At 43.0% G+C, this 12,756-nt stretch overlaps 1 pseudogene; it reads right to left on the bottom strand.

Annotated features, from left to right (window-relative positions):
* Window positions 1–1,924: 1,924 nt before the first annotated feature.
* Window positions 1,925–12,756, bottom strand: part of LOC120061861 — a 124,081-nt pseudogene continuing 113,249 nt past the window's right edge.

The following is a 12,756-nucleotide window of genomic DNA, read 5'->3' as shown; positions in this document are numbered from 1 at the left end:
AAGGATATCAGTAACACCTCTTATGAACTACCTCTATAATACATTAGAACATCGGTGCGAATAACAGTGCTCATAAACATCTATAACTACTTCCATAGAGCATTATGAACAGGGTGTATAATGCTTTATGAAGCAAAGTGGAATATGACATAATCAATCAATCAATTTTGGAGTCAGGACATACAGTAAGTGATAGATTGACCCTCAAAAGGTTAAGATATGATTTAACTGCAGCACTGGACCAGTTGAATGTGTAGTATTTGACCTTTATCAACCAATGTTGGAATTTCAGCAAGTCGAAACTTTACTTTGGCATCCACATTAGGAAGTTCCTCAATTGTCAGGCGAAACTCCAATAGTCACCAGATAAAACGTTCTAATATGGATGCCGTATCACCATACTCACTGTGAATGAAAAATCAGTTCTTTATCTTGATATGAGTGGGTATTAGATGTCATTTAGTTTCAAGATACATTTTAATTGTATGTACTTGTTGATCACTTAAGCATGTCAAGCCATGAAATCTCTCTTATTCTTGTAGGCCTAACCATGCTGGTAGAATCACTGTTCAGAGCATACTTATCGTGAGCTTGAGCAAATGGGAAAATTAGCAAAGATTATATTACTGTATGGTAATTGAACTGTGCTACTATTACAGTCATTTACAGCCATTGCAGTTAAAACAATGCTGCATAAAATAACAAAAATGTGTTTACATCAAATAAATATGGACAAGTTAAATTAGAAGAATGCAGCATATACATGCACTATTGCTTTATTATAATTAGTAGTAGACTCATTCTGATAGTAAAAACAAAGTTTTTGTATACCTCATCCATACAATACACACTATTTCAAGGTAACATGCTAACGGTGGTAACAATAGTCAAAATAAGTAATTCACAAAAAAAGGACTTATGTTATTTTTGTTCAACCGATAACGTTGAGAAAGGGTTGACAGAGCGAGCAGGCTACAGCCTACACAGGCTACAGTTCTATATACATTGTTGGTTAGCATATTTCAAAGCAGACCTGGGTTCAAATATTATCATTTTTTTTGTTGTTAAATACTTAAGCTGTGTTTGACTGAGATTATATGGCGCACCACTGGGATAGTCCGGGAAAGTGCAAACCATTCCCTATCTGTCGCTCCAGGAAGGCTCAATCAAGCGTGCAAAGTATTTGATAGAAATCTAATACTATTTAAACCAGGTCTGCTCCACAAGCAAGAGAATGTCGGTTACGTGCCACCTATAATAAACATAAAGAAGAAAATTAAATGAGAAAGAAATGCATCAATGAGAGAAACAGCCAAACGTTGCACTTTGACATGTTGAAAGCAAAATTGCACTTCAGTGCACAGACACAACAAGGCCACACAACCAGAATTTGATGGCTAGGTAAACATTCACAATGTAACAGCTCGGGAGATCTAATGCCTTTTAGAGATATCGCCCAGACACTCCCAAAACTCAATTTAGACTTAAGACTGACAGTCAATTTGCTTATTTTTGAGACAGGATGGATTACAATTGTGTAATATAAATGTTTTGCTATCACAAAAGCTTTGGAATACTGATTGGGGAGTAGCAAGGGTTGCATTCGTTTTACCTCACCAAGCGCACCAGTTGGGCTGAGTGTGCACTGATGGAATGGTCTCAAATGTGCGAACTCCACCCACCTGGTGCCTTGGGTGGGCCTAGGCTGGGTTTACACACCACCAAGCGTACGCCTTAGCAAAACGTAACTGATGCTTGTGTCGAGTTATTACAAATTCTGGCAAGGACCAAAGTCTGTGTTGTACATGGTGAAGTCACAAAGTGGTTGCTGGGACTCTACGCCTAGTGTAGTGTAAATCCAGCCTCAAAATGAATGCGCCTATCATGTGAGCTGAAACATAGTGAATCCAGTTTGACCATCCAATCATACCCTCCCGAGCATACGGGCGATCCACCAGTTGCAGGGCATAATGATCTGACAGATGACACGTCCTCCTTGGTAGTAGTACGGGTAGGGGTTAAAACCCCCCAGTGGCTCGTAGTAGCGTTGGCAATAGCGGTAACCACGACGACAGTGCTGGCAGCAGTAGCCTCGGTCATCTAGACGGTTATCCAGCTCGACTCCGATGTCTCTCTGTGAAGGACAAGTGGCAAGTCGATGAAAGGAAGGAAAGAAATGAAGTGCTTCAAAGGGCAGGTGATGCAAAGAAGGGAGAGCCAGAGAGAGAGAAAGACACACAGCGATCTTGAGAACATTTAATTGGAAGTGTAGGTGGAGTGTGGAATGCATACACCGCACTGACACGGTGTATTCTTCTGCGGTAGCTACTTATTCGAAAATGAAGTGCTAAATGGTTCTCTTTCTTTTGGCTTTGGAATTTTCTGTTCAGTAAGGTCTGCACGTATACTTTCAATTCAATATTTATCAAGCAAAATCAATCTCCTTTTCTTTTCCCTGTGAAGGACACAAAAGTAGGGTCACACACATGATGAATAGCAGCACTCCCAGAGCAGGGACAGTCAGGACAGAGGATTTGATTGGGTGACTTGATGTTCCCGCTTCGGTCGTTGGTCAGAAAAAATGCCATGAAGCAACTAAACAGAAGAGAAAGATCAAAATGGATGTCCAAGGAAATGAACGGTCAAAATGGTTCCACGCTCGACCGTGACACACGGGTCAAGATAGCAGTGGAAAGCGGGGCCGCCTCGATCCGGGAGCATAAAACATGACACAATACCCTTGACCTTTCTGTTATGTCAGTGGTAGCATTACTCTGAGCTTTACCAAGCTCCATCACACATCCCAGAGTCCTCGGCCCCTTTGTCCCAGGGCTATATTCAGTCAAAGTGACTGACACTGCCGGTTACCGGGAAATGTACAGTATTTTTTTCATCTCTGACCTCCCACTCCCCCTGCTGTGACCCATGCGAGCTGAGCCAAAATGGCCGCCACTCCTCCATTAGAGCCTACAAATGAGAGGCTCTTCATCTTGGGCGCCCTCCCCCTGACCTTGACTTTAAGTGGATGGCACATTCCTAAAGCAATTAGGCATGTAATGATCGACTAACAAGGATCCTTTTATTTGCTCGCGCCAAATGGGTGTGAATTAATATAAGGGCCAAATGAAACCCAAACGAAAGGTAAATTGGGTAGAATTAATGGCCCTTGGCTTTTTCCATTGTGCCAGTCCCCCGGGCCCGTGCCCTCTCCAGACGGAGTTAGGGCTGAGTGCCATGCCTTTGATCGAGGGCAATTCTGAATTGGACTCAGAGAAGTGCCACTTAAAGCCCTCTCAGAGCTGCACAGATACATGCATTTGACAACGTTTTCAATCTCCCGTAGTGAGTGAATTTGACTAAAACTTCGGAGACAATCCATTACTGTCTGGTTAAATAGCTTTGATGAAAGAGACCAATCGTCCCCCCTTCGGACTTTACCTGATGCTTTCCTTACGAGTCGGCCTTTCTTAACAGAAGACAAACTAAATTGAACAGAAATCCATTGAGAGGGGGAACAATGCAATGTCATTGTTTCACCCCAGTCTTGAAAAGGCCTGGAACCCATAGGAACATAGCTCTGACTCTAATTTCTCCTCTACTGTAAACTATGGGCAGTGTGAACTGGAAGTTGTCTGGCTACTTTCCTAGAAAAGCAGTATTAGTCACAGGAAATAGTTTATAGGGCACTAAATGGTCCAGGGTCTCACAGATATTGTTGACTCTAGTGTTTGTGGCTGGTGTTAAGCTACATTCAGGCTCCCATAACTTTTGGAGCCAGCATAATAAATACACAACACAAACAGTGCAGTAAGTAGGATTCAAATCACGAATCAGCCATCACAATTGCTGTCACAGATGATAAATGGACTAACATTGCATACTCCTAACATGGGGGACTAACAGCTCAGAAAGAAAAAAAGGATGATATGCAAAAGGTGTGTTTGATTTACGACTCTGACAAAGTCTGGTGGGCAATTACTGATTGATGATTTTAGTCAAGTTTAGAGTCATCAGCTGCGAGGCAACAATCTATTATGGAAACAACATAGACAATAATCTTGTCAGCCGCCTCACAGCTAAAACTGTGACGGTATGAAATCCAAATCCAGAGCTTCAGTTAGGGACAATTAAGGGAAATATATTTATTCAAATAATTGGTGATTACAAAAACAAACAGACAATAGGTTGGCATTGTACTTCTGAGACAAATTAATCAAAGGCATCCTTTTTTAAAGCGTGTATTAATCCTTTTGGCTTTAAATTCCCCTCTTCAACGGTGGCGGATGATCGGAATGGGGCACCCTGGGAAAGCAGCATTAACCATGGGTAAAAGTCATTACCCTCGACTCCGTCGGATTTTTGACTTCATCACACACCGACACGGCACCTCGCGCATAACATCATATCAGAGGTTTGATCGGTCTGTCAAGTTGAAAACTTTCAGTCAGTTATTCAATAATAAGGAGGAAGAGAATCAAGATACGACGACGAATATGAAGCAGGTACTGCTTTGTACTCCCAACGCTAATTGTGTGGTCTCATCATCTACATGAAAAGCCACATTTTCTCATTATGCAGGCAAGGGTGAAACCTCTAATGGTTAAAGTCAAGGGGAAATGTAATATTAAACATATTAGTCAAATATGCCACTTAGCTTTGATCCAAAGCAACTTGAATACATTTTTAGTAGGTGTACAGTTTGTGGGACATGAACCCACGACCTTGGCATCATTCGCACCACCAACCATGCTCTTACCAACTGAACCACACAGGCCCAGGCAGTAACTGTGTTTACGGTTTGGTGTAGCTTACGCTCAGGGAGCAGAGGAGGTATTTACAGCCTCTGTTTACCCTCGGTTTCCTGTGAACCATCACTGCCCACTCATACATGGGAAGCCTTGTTGTTTCAATGCTAGCTTTGGATGCCAAAGAAGGCTGGGCAGAGGTACAGTGTCACACGATGGCCCACCACCAACCTTCCAACCGCCAACCTCCAACTGGCCCAAAACTGGCCCAGAACATATGAGTGCCGGGTTGACCGACTGAGTCCCGCTGCCCAATCATATCCGAAGGCTTATCCTTCCCCTATCTAGGTCAAGGACAGTGATGTGGCTCCTCCAGCGATGTTGGATGGTAGTTATTCCGTTGGAGAGATATCCAGGGCCGCTGCCTCAACGCCATACGGTTGCTCCACCGTGGCAGCCCTAGCTATAGGTTGGCCCCATATATCTACCCACCTCTGTCACTGATACTCAAATGATTATTCAGGTTGAAAAATAAAAAGTCAGTCCGCATCGAAATAACCCGTGTAAATACGAAATCAGGGGCTCCAGTGGCAGTCAGGCAAGGGGCCACGGTGGAGGCCAGATCAGGTGGAGGGCTGCTGGGGTCAGAATCGCTTTCCCCTCCGTTGGTCACAAAGGCCTTTGTTATTTTCCGGGCCCACAAACACTGACTGGCTGTGGCCATAATATGGGAGAGCTTTAGCTATGTACGGTATTACCTTAAAAAGGGGAGCGAGTTTCATCTCCTGGTATGCTTTAATTACAGGACATAGCATTGCAGCTGCGGCCATAGAGGATGAGCAGGGAGGAGGAGAGGTGGACAGGAGGAGAGTGCATGGAGGCAGGCAGGTATTTCTGGGCCCAGCCTGATAAATGTTAATATTATGGCTGTGGTGTGCATGCATGCATACTGGCCCACCTCACTGTGGGTGTGTCCAGTATGTATGTTTACCTTTGCGTGTATGTGTGTGTCAAGGGTAATTAATCATAGAGTACTAAGCCGCTCACATGCACAAAAATATGGCATTTTGGCCTCTAGACTCTTTTCTTACTTGACTTGATAATTAAGGCATAATTAATACATGTAGGCTATCTATTCAGTAATGAGTGTCCTTGGGAGCGCTGCGTTGTACGTCGCTAGCTGCTTGCCTTCGCCCGAAAAAAGACAAGAAAGGCTCCAGCTGAGACTGTAGGGAAAAAGTTGCTGCCTTTGAAGGCTAGATATTCCTCTCCATTAATGGAGAGACATTAAGGGAGTCTTAAGCAAGGCAAGTGCATTTAAACAGATATATAGAGCAATTTCTATGCCCTGTGGTACACAAACACAAGTCCGTTTTATGCCATGAAAGTCAGCATCAATTAGCGAGCGATTTCCATGCACAAAGAAACGAAGGAGAACTCGGGCACCACCGTGGCTCGTATCTCCTAGTGTGGTCTGGTGTGCATCCACTAGGTCAAAAGTAGTGAACTACTGTATACACAGAGTATATCAAACATTAGGAAAACCTTCCTAATATTGAGTTGCACCCCCCCCATTTGCCCTCAGTTCGCCGGGGCGTGGACTCTACAAGGTGTCAAAAGCATTCCACAGGGATGCTGGCGCATGTTGACTCCAATGCTCCACAGTTGTGTCAAGTTGGCTGGATGTCCTTTCGGTGGTGGACCATTCTTGACACATATGGGAAACTGTTGAGCATGAAAAACCCAGCAGCGTTGCAGTTCTTGACACAAACTGGTGCGCCTCGCACCTACTACCATAACCCGTTCAAAGGCACTTAAATCTTTTGTTTTGCCCATTCACCCTCTGAATGGTACACATACACAACCCGTGTCTCAATTGTCTCAAGGCTTAAAAATCCTTCTTTAACCTGTCGTCAATAAGGGATCATAGCGAGTGACATCTATAAGGGATCATTGCATTCACCTGGATGGAAAGAGCAGGTGTTCTTAATTGTTGTAATCTCAGTGTATAAACCCTATATATACACTGAACAAAAATATAAATACAACATGTTTCATGAGCTGAAATAAAAGATCCTGGAAATGTTCCATACACAGAAAAAGCTTATATCTCTCAAATTTTGTGCACATATTTGTTTACATCCCTGTTAGTGAGCATTTCTCCTTTGCCAAGATAATCCATCCACCTGACAGGTGTGGCATATCAAGAAGCTGCTTAAACAGCATGATCATTACACAGGTGCACCTTGTGCTGGGGACAATAAAAGGCCACTCTAAAATGTGCAGTTTTGTCACACAACACAATGCCACAGTGGGAGTTGTGAGGGAGCGTACAATTGGCATGCTGACTGCAGGGATGTCCACCAGAGCTGTTGCCAGATAATTGAAAGCTCATTTCTCTATCATAAGCCGCCACCAATGTTTTATTTCTGTCTGTGATAAACCCCTTTTGTGGGGATAAACTCATTGTGATTGGCTGGGCTTGACTCCCCAGTGAGTCGGCCTGGCTCCCAAGTGGGTGGGCCTATGCCCTCCCAGGCCCACCAATGGCTGTGTCAATGCCCAGTCATGTGAAAGCCATAGATTAGGGCATAATGAATTTATTTCAATTGACTGATTTCCTTATATGAACTGTAACTCAGCAAAATCTTTGAAATTGCTGCATGTTGCGTTTATATTTTTGTTCAGTATACTTTTGACCAAGTGCATGATATACAGTAGGGAATAGGGTTCCATTTCAGATGCAGCCCCAGTACAGTACGTACATAGTCGTTGACAGGAACCTGGTCCAGGATGTCACGGGCGACACGGTGACCTCCGACCTCAGCATCAGGAATGTCCTCATCGTCCTCCACCTCGTGGAACTCAGCATCTGCACCAAAAGGAGGAAGTACACAGAACAGCTGTTGATGTACTTTACTGGATCACAGCAGAAACTATTTTTTTTCTCCTGTTTGAGGCGATCCGAAGGAAAATAGCTTGCCTTCTACTGTAAATGAATGTGGCTGTTTTTCTGAGAGGCTTACCATTCTTTAAACTGTTGCAGTGTATAAAGTACAGAGAATTTGGCATGGGATGTCATAATGATGTCATTCTGGATGAATAGACCATATAACCAGATTACAACCAGGTAAGATGTATTTTTATAATAACGTCAAGCTGCTTGGGAACAATGTCATATTTTGGTTGTTATACGGTCAGATAACCAGATTACAACCAGGTAGACATCTTTTTCTGGTCGCTAAAAAGAAGCCTAAAGCATATTTTTACAATCAGTATACAACTTTACAAAAAAAATCTCTCATCCCACCATTTTCAAAGTGCTGCAAGAATGAGAGAGGAGAGGGGTGGAGAGACCCCGGTGACCCTGTACCTCTCATGGGTGAGGGATGGATCCAGTGGATGGGTAGCTCCTGGCATATCTCCCAGATCTTGGAGTTGAAGAGGAAAGCTGGGTTAGCGATGGGCTCCTCAGCAGGCACCCACACCTGGGAGTCCTCCACCACCTGCATGTCCATGCCCTCTGTGATGCCCACCTGTCAGGGAGAGGAAACAAACACACACACACACACACACACACACACACACACACACACAGTGAGTATCAAACACAGTGAGTATCAAACACACCCACCCATGGCCACACACACACACACACACACACACACACACACACACACACACACACACACACACACACACACACACACACACACACACACACACACACACACACACACACACACACACACACACACAAGCCCTCAGTTCTATGCCCTCTGCATTCTCAGCCCTCTCTTCCCAGAGCCCTGGCCGTGTCCTTTTATTCACCACCCCTTATGGCCCAACGGGAGTACCGCCACTTCCTGCCTCCTGCTGACTCCCGCTAGCCTGGACTTCCTCCTCGTTTTCTGTCTCTTCCTCTCAGGCCCCCAGGCTGCCCGTTCTCCCAGACAACAACAACACAAGAATCCAACAACGGCATAGATTTGACTTTGAAACGACTTTGTAGTGCTTTATACTTTATTGCGCCACGAAAGGCTGCAATATCGTTAAATCCGACAGACACAGTAATAAAGCATATAGCGTCCTCTTCCCTCACACATCCCCTAATACCACATTCAGCTCACAGCACTAGCGACATGCTTAATTTGTTTATACTGTAGTTCATGAGCTGTAAAGTAAACTATTAGTGCTTAATGATAGGGAATACGTGTCACTGCTATCTAAGAGATGTATAAAAGGGGCTTTGGCAATGCCGCATTCCACTACCGTGCCTGATGTGTTTCTTTATGTATATGTAAATACGTCGGCAAACAAACCCCTCTTCCCAGTGCCTCGTTAATTAGCAGCTGGATAGAACAGCAAAACAGTTTACTTGACAAATGTTTTTACAAGGTGATTCTCTCCTAGTCTGAAGCTTAATTGCACATTAGTTGATCTTGATGTAGGATCCCGGGGCTATGGTTGGAGCCGGTATCATTTATATTAGGTTGTGCACTCTCGACTCTCCCTCCATTCCCTTCTCACCCCTCGCTGATTCTCGCTTTATTCTAATTTACGGTCTGCGCTACAGTCTCGCTGTAACTGTTTGTTGTGAAGTGACATGACATCAATGAGCCTGCGGAGATGAACTCGCACCCCATTCCGGCCAGATGAAAGAATACCTAGCTTAGCGGCGTGGCCACTCAAGTGCTAGTCGACCGGGTTTGCGCTTAGACAAGCAGTCAAGCCTTTGACAGTTTGCTCTCACTCTTTTTTTCAGCTCATTTTTAGCCTGGTCTGGATCGGGCTAAGCTAATGACAACTCAGAGGAGGACTAGGGGGACTGTGGCGGCGTTCGCTCCTCCTGAACTACAGAAATTAAAATGAAGGCCAGGAAACACAAACAGACCTCTCTAATTGGACTGCAGAACCGCTGAAGAGGAGCAACTAAGGAAACCTTCCCGAAATTAGGAAATGGAGGTCACGACACAGAGCACTGTAATATGACTTTTACTTTGCAGTTGAGACACAAGACCAATAAGTTGCAAAGGGAGACTGCTCTCTGGGCAATATTTAAGTTTATCATGGCTAGTGTGGAATAGTGTTTTAAAAAGACCAATTGACAAGTACAAAGACGATGCGATAATGATTTTATGATGCAGTTATATCATAAATGAAGCTGACTTGTATCTAATATTGGACATTGCTTAAGTAAAGATATTTTGTATTAGATGTCAGACTAATTATTTATTTACTATAGCTCGGAGCCTATGTAACTACATTCCACACACATTCAGTGTCATGCTGTAATGAACATACACTTGCCCTCTCTCGCTATAATGTCTTAAGGGTGCAACTTTGTGACTCAAGCTTATACTGTAGGTCACTTGTGTTTGTCATTGATCAATTCATATTTTCTCATGACACCATAAGACCCTGGATATACATGAACTGTACAGGACATTACTTCCCATCTGGCTGTCTCCCATACTATAAAGCCATGGCACATTTTGGTAACACTTTACTTGACACCCAGTGGCATAACACGTTATGACATGGTCATAACCATGTCATAACAATGTCATGACCCATATATTTACACCTACTGTGAAATATTGCACTATTTTATGGCTGGTAATGACACCTACATAAGAGTGTAAAAACCAACATTTATTCAAATGAGTTTTTTCCCTGATAAGAAGTTTCCTTTCGTTTGAAAGTTCGTCTTAAATCCTTTTTTGTTGTTGTAATTAATTGTCTTCAGCCATGTTTTTTTTCTCATCATATTTAAAAGAAAATACACTTTATGACACTGCCATGAAGCATTACGACCATTCTGTGTCACTTCACTTGGATTAAGAAAATACACGTTATGAGACGATCGAGAAGGAATTTTGACCATTATAATCATATTAAGCCAGATATGCCTATCACGTACATGCCCTTAGTTGAAGTCGGAAGTTTACATACACTTAGGTTGGAGTCATTAAAAGTTGTTTTTCAACCACTCCACACATTTCTTGTTAACAAACTATAGTTTTGGCAAGTCGGTTAGGACATCTACTTTGTGCATGACACAAGTAATTTTTCCAACAATTGTTACCGACAGATTATTTCACTTATAATTCACTGTATCACAATTCCAGTGGGTCAGAAGTTTACATACACTAAGTTGACTGTGCCTTTAAACAGCTTGGAAAATTCCAGAAAATTATGTCATGGCTTTAGAAGCTTCTGATAGGCTTGAGTCAATTGAGTCAATTGGAGGTGGAGTCAATTGGAGTCAATCACTTGAGTCAATTGGAGGTGTACCTGTGGATGTATTTCAAGGCCTACCTTGCTTGACATCATGGGAAAATCAAAAGAAATCAGCCAGGACGCCAGAAAAAAAAATTGTAGACCTCCACAAGTCTGGTTCATCCTTGGGAGCAATTTCAAAACCCCTGAAGGTACCACGTTCATCTGTACAAACAATTGAACTCAAGTATAAACACCATGTGACCACGCAGCTGTCATACCGCTCAGGAAGGAGACGCATTCTGTCTCCTAGAGATTAACGTACTTTGGTGCGAAAAGTGCAAATGAACACCAGAACAACAGCAAAGGACCTTGTGAAGATGCTGGAGGAAACAGGTACAAAGTATCTATATCCACAGTAAAACGAGTCCTATATCGACATAACCTGAAAGGCCGCTCAGCAAGGAAGAAGCCACTGCTCCAAATCCGCCAGAAAAACCCAGACTACAGTTTGCAACTGCACATGGGGACAAAGATAGTACTTTTTGGAGAAATGTCTCTGGTCTGATGAAACAAAAATAGAACTGTTTGGCCACAATGACCATCGTTATGTTTGTAGGAAAAAGGGGGAGGCTTGCAAGCCGAAGAACACCATCCCAACCATGAAGCACGAGGGTGGCAGAATCATGTTGTGGGGGTGCTTTGCTGCAGGAGGGACTGGTGCACTTCACAAAATAGATGGCATCATTATGTCGATATATTGAAGCAACATCTCAAGACATCAGTCGGGAAGTTAAAGCTTGGTCACAAATGGGTCTTCCAAATGGACAATGACCCCAAGCATACTTCCAAAGTTGTAGCAAAATGGCTTAAGGACATCAAAGCCAAGGTATTGGAGTGGCCATCACAAAGACCTGACCTCAATCCTATGGAAAATTTGTGGGCAGAACTGAAAAAGCGTATGTGAGCAAGGAGGCTGCAAACCTGACTCAGTTACACCAGCTCTGTCAGGAGGAATTGGCCACAATTCACCCAACTTATTGTGGAAAGCTTGTGGAAGGCTACCCGAAACGTTTGACCCAAGTTAAACAATTTAAAGGCAATGCTACCAAATACTAATTGAGTGTATGTCAACTTCTGACCCACTGGGAATGTGATAAAAGAAATCAAATCTGAAAGAAATAATTCTCTCTATTATTCTGACACTTCACATTCTTAAAATAAAGTGGTGATCCTAACTGACCTAAGACAGGGACTTTTTACTAGGATTAAATGTCAGGAATTGTGAAAAGCTGAGTTTAAATGTATTTGGCTAAGGTGTATGTAAACTTCCGACTTCAACCGTATATCAGTCATCAGTCAGAAAGAGTGTGTCTTGACCTGCTCCTGATATCTGCTCCTGCATTTAACCCAGTCATTAGCAACAGAGCATTGGGGTAGGTGCATGTCTGACATCAATGTGTGCCAATTACAATGATAATTTCACATGGTCAAAAAAATAAATAATTGTATAACGATGTTGCGACATAAGCTATGGTGTAATGGAATGTTTCGCCTTGTGTGGTAGGTTTTGTGGGTTTTGACACTCTTATGTAGGTGTCATAACCAGCCATAAAATAACACTATATGTCACAACAGGTGTAAATATATCTGTCATGACAGTGTTTTATGACCATATTATAACAAGTTATGTCAGCTGCTATGACACATGACATGGTTATGACCGTGTCATAATGTGTTATGACGCTGGGTGTCAAGTAAAGTGTTACCCACACTTTTAAAAATGTGA

This window comes from Salvelinus namaycush, chromosome 17, assembly GCF_016432855.1.
Source record: "Salvelinus namaycush isolate Seneca chromosome 17, SaNama_1.0, whole genome shotgun sequence".
Taxonomy (NCBI): domain Eukaryota; kingdom Metazoa; phylum Chordata; class Actinopteri; order Salmoniformes; family Salmonidae; genus Salvelinus; species Salvelinus namaycush.
Note: the sequence above shows the minus strand (reverse complement) of the source record. Positions and strands in the feature narration are given on the sequence as shown.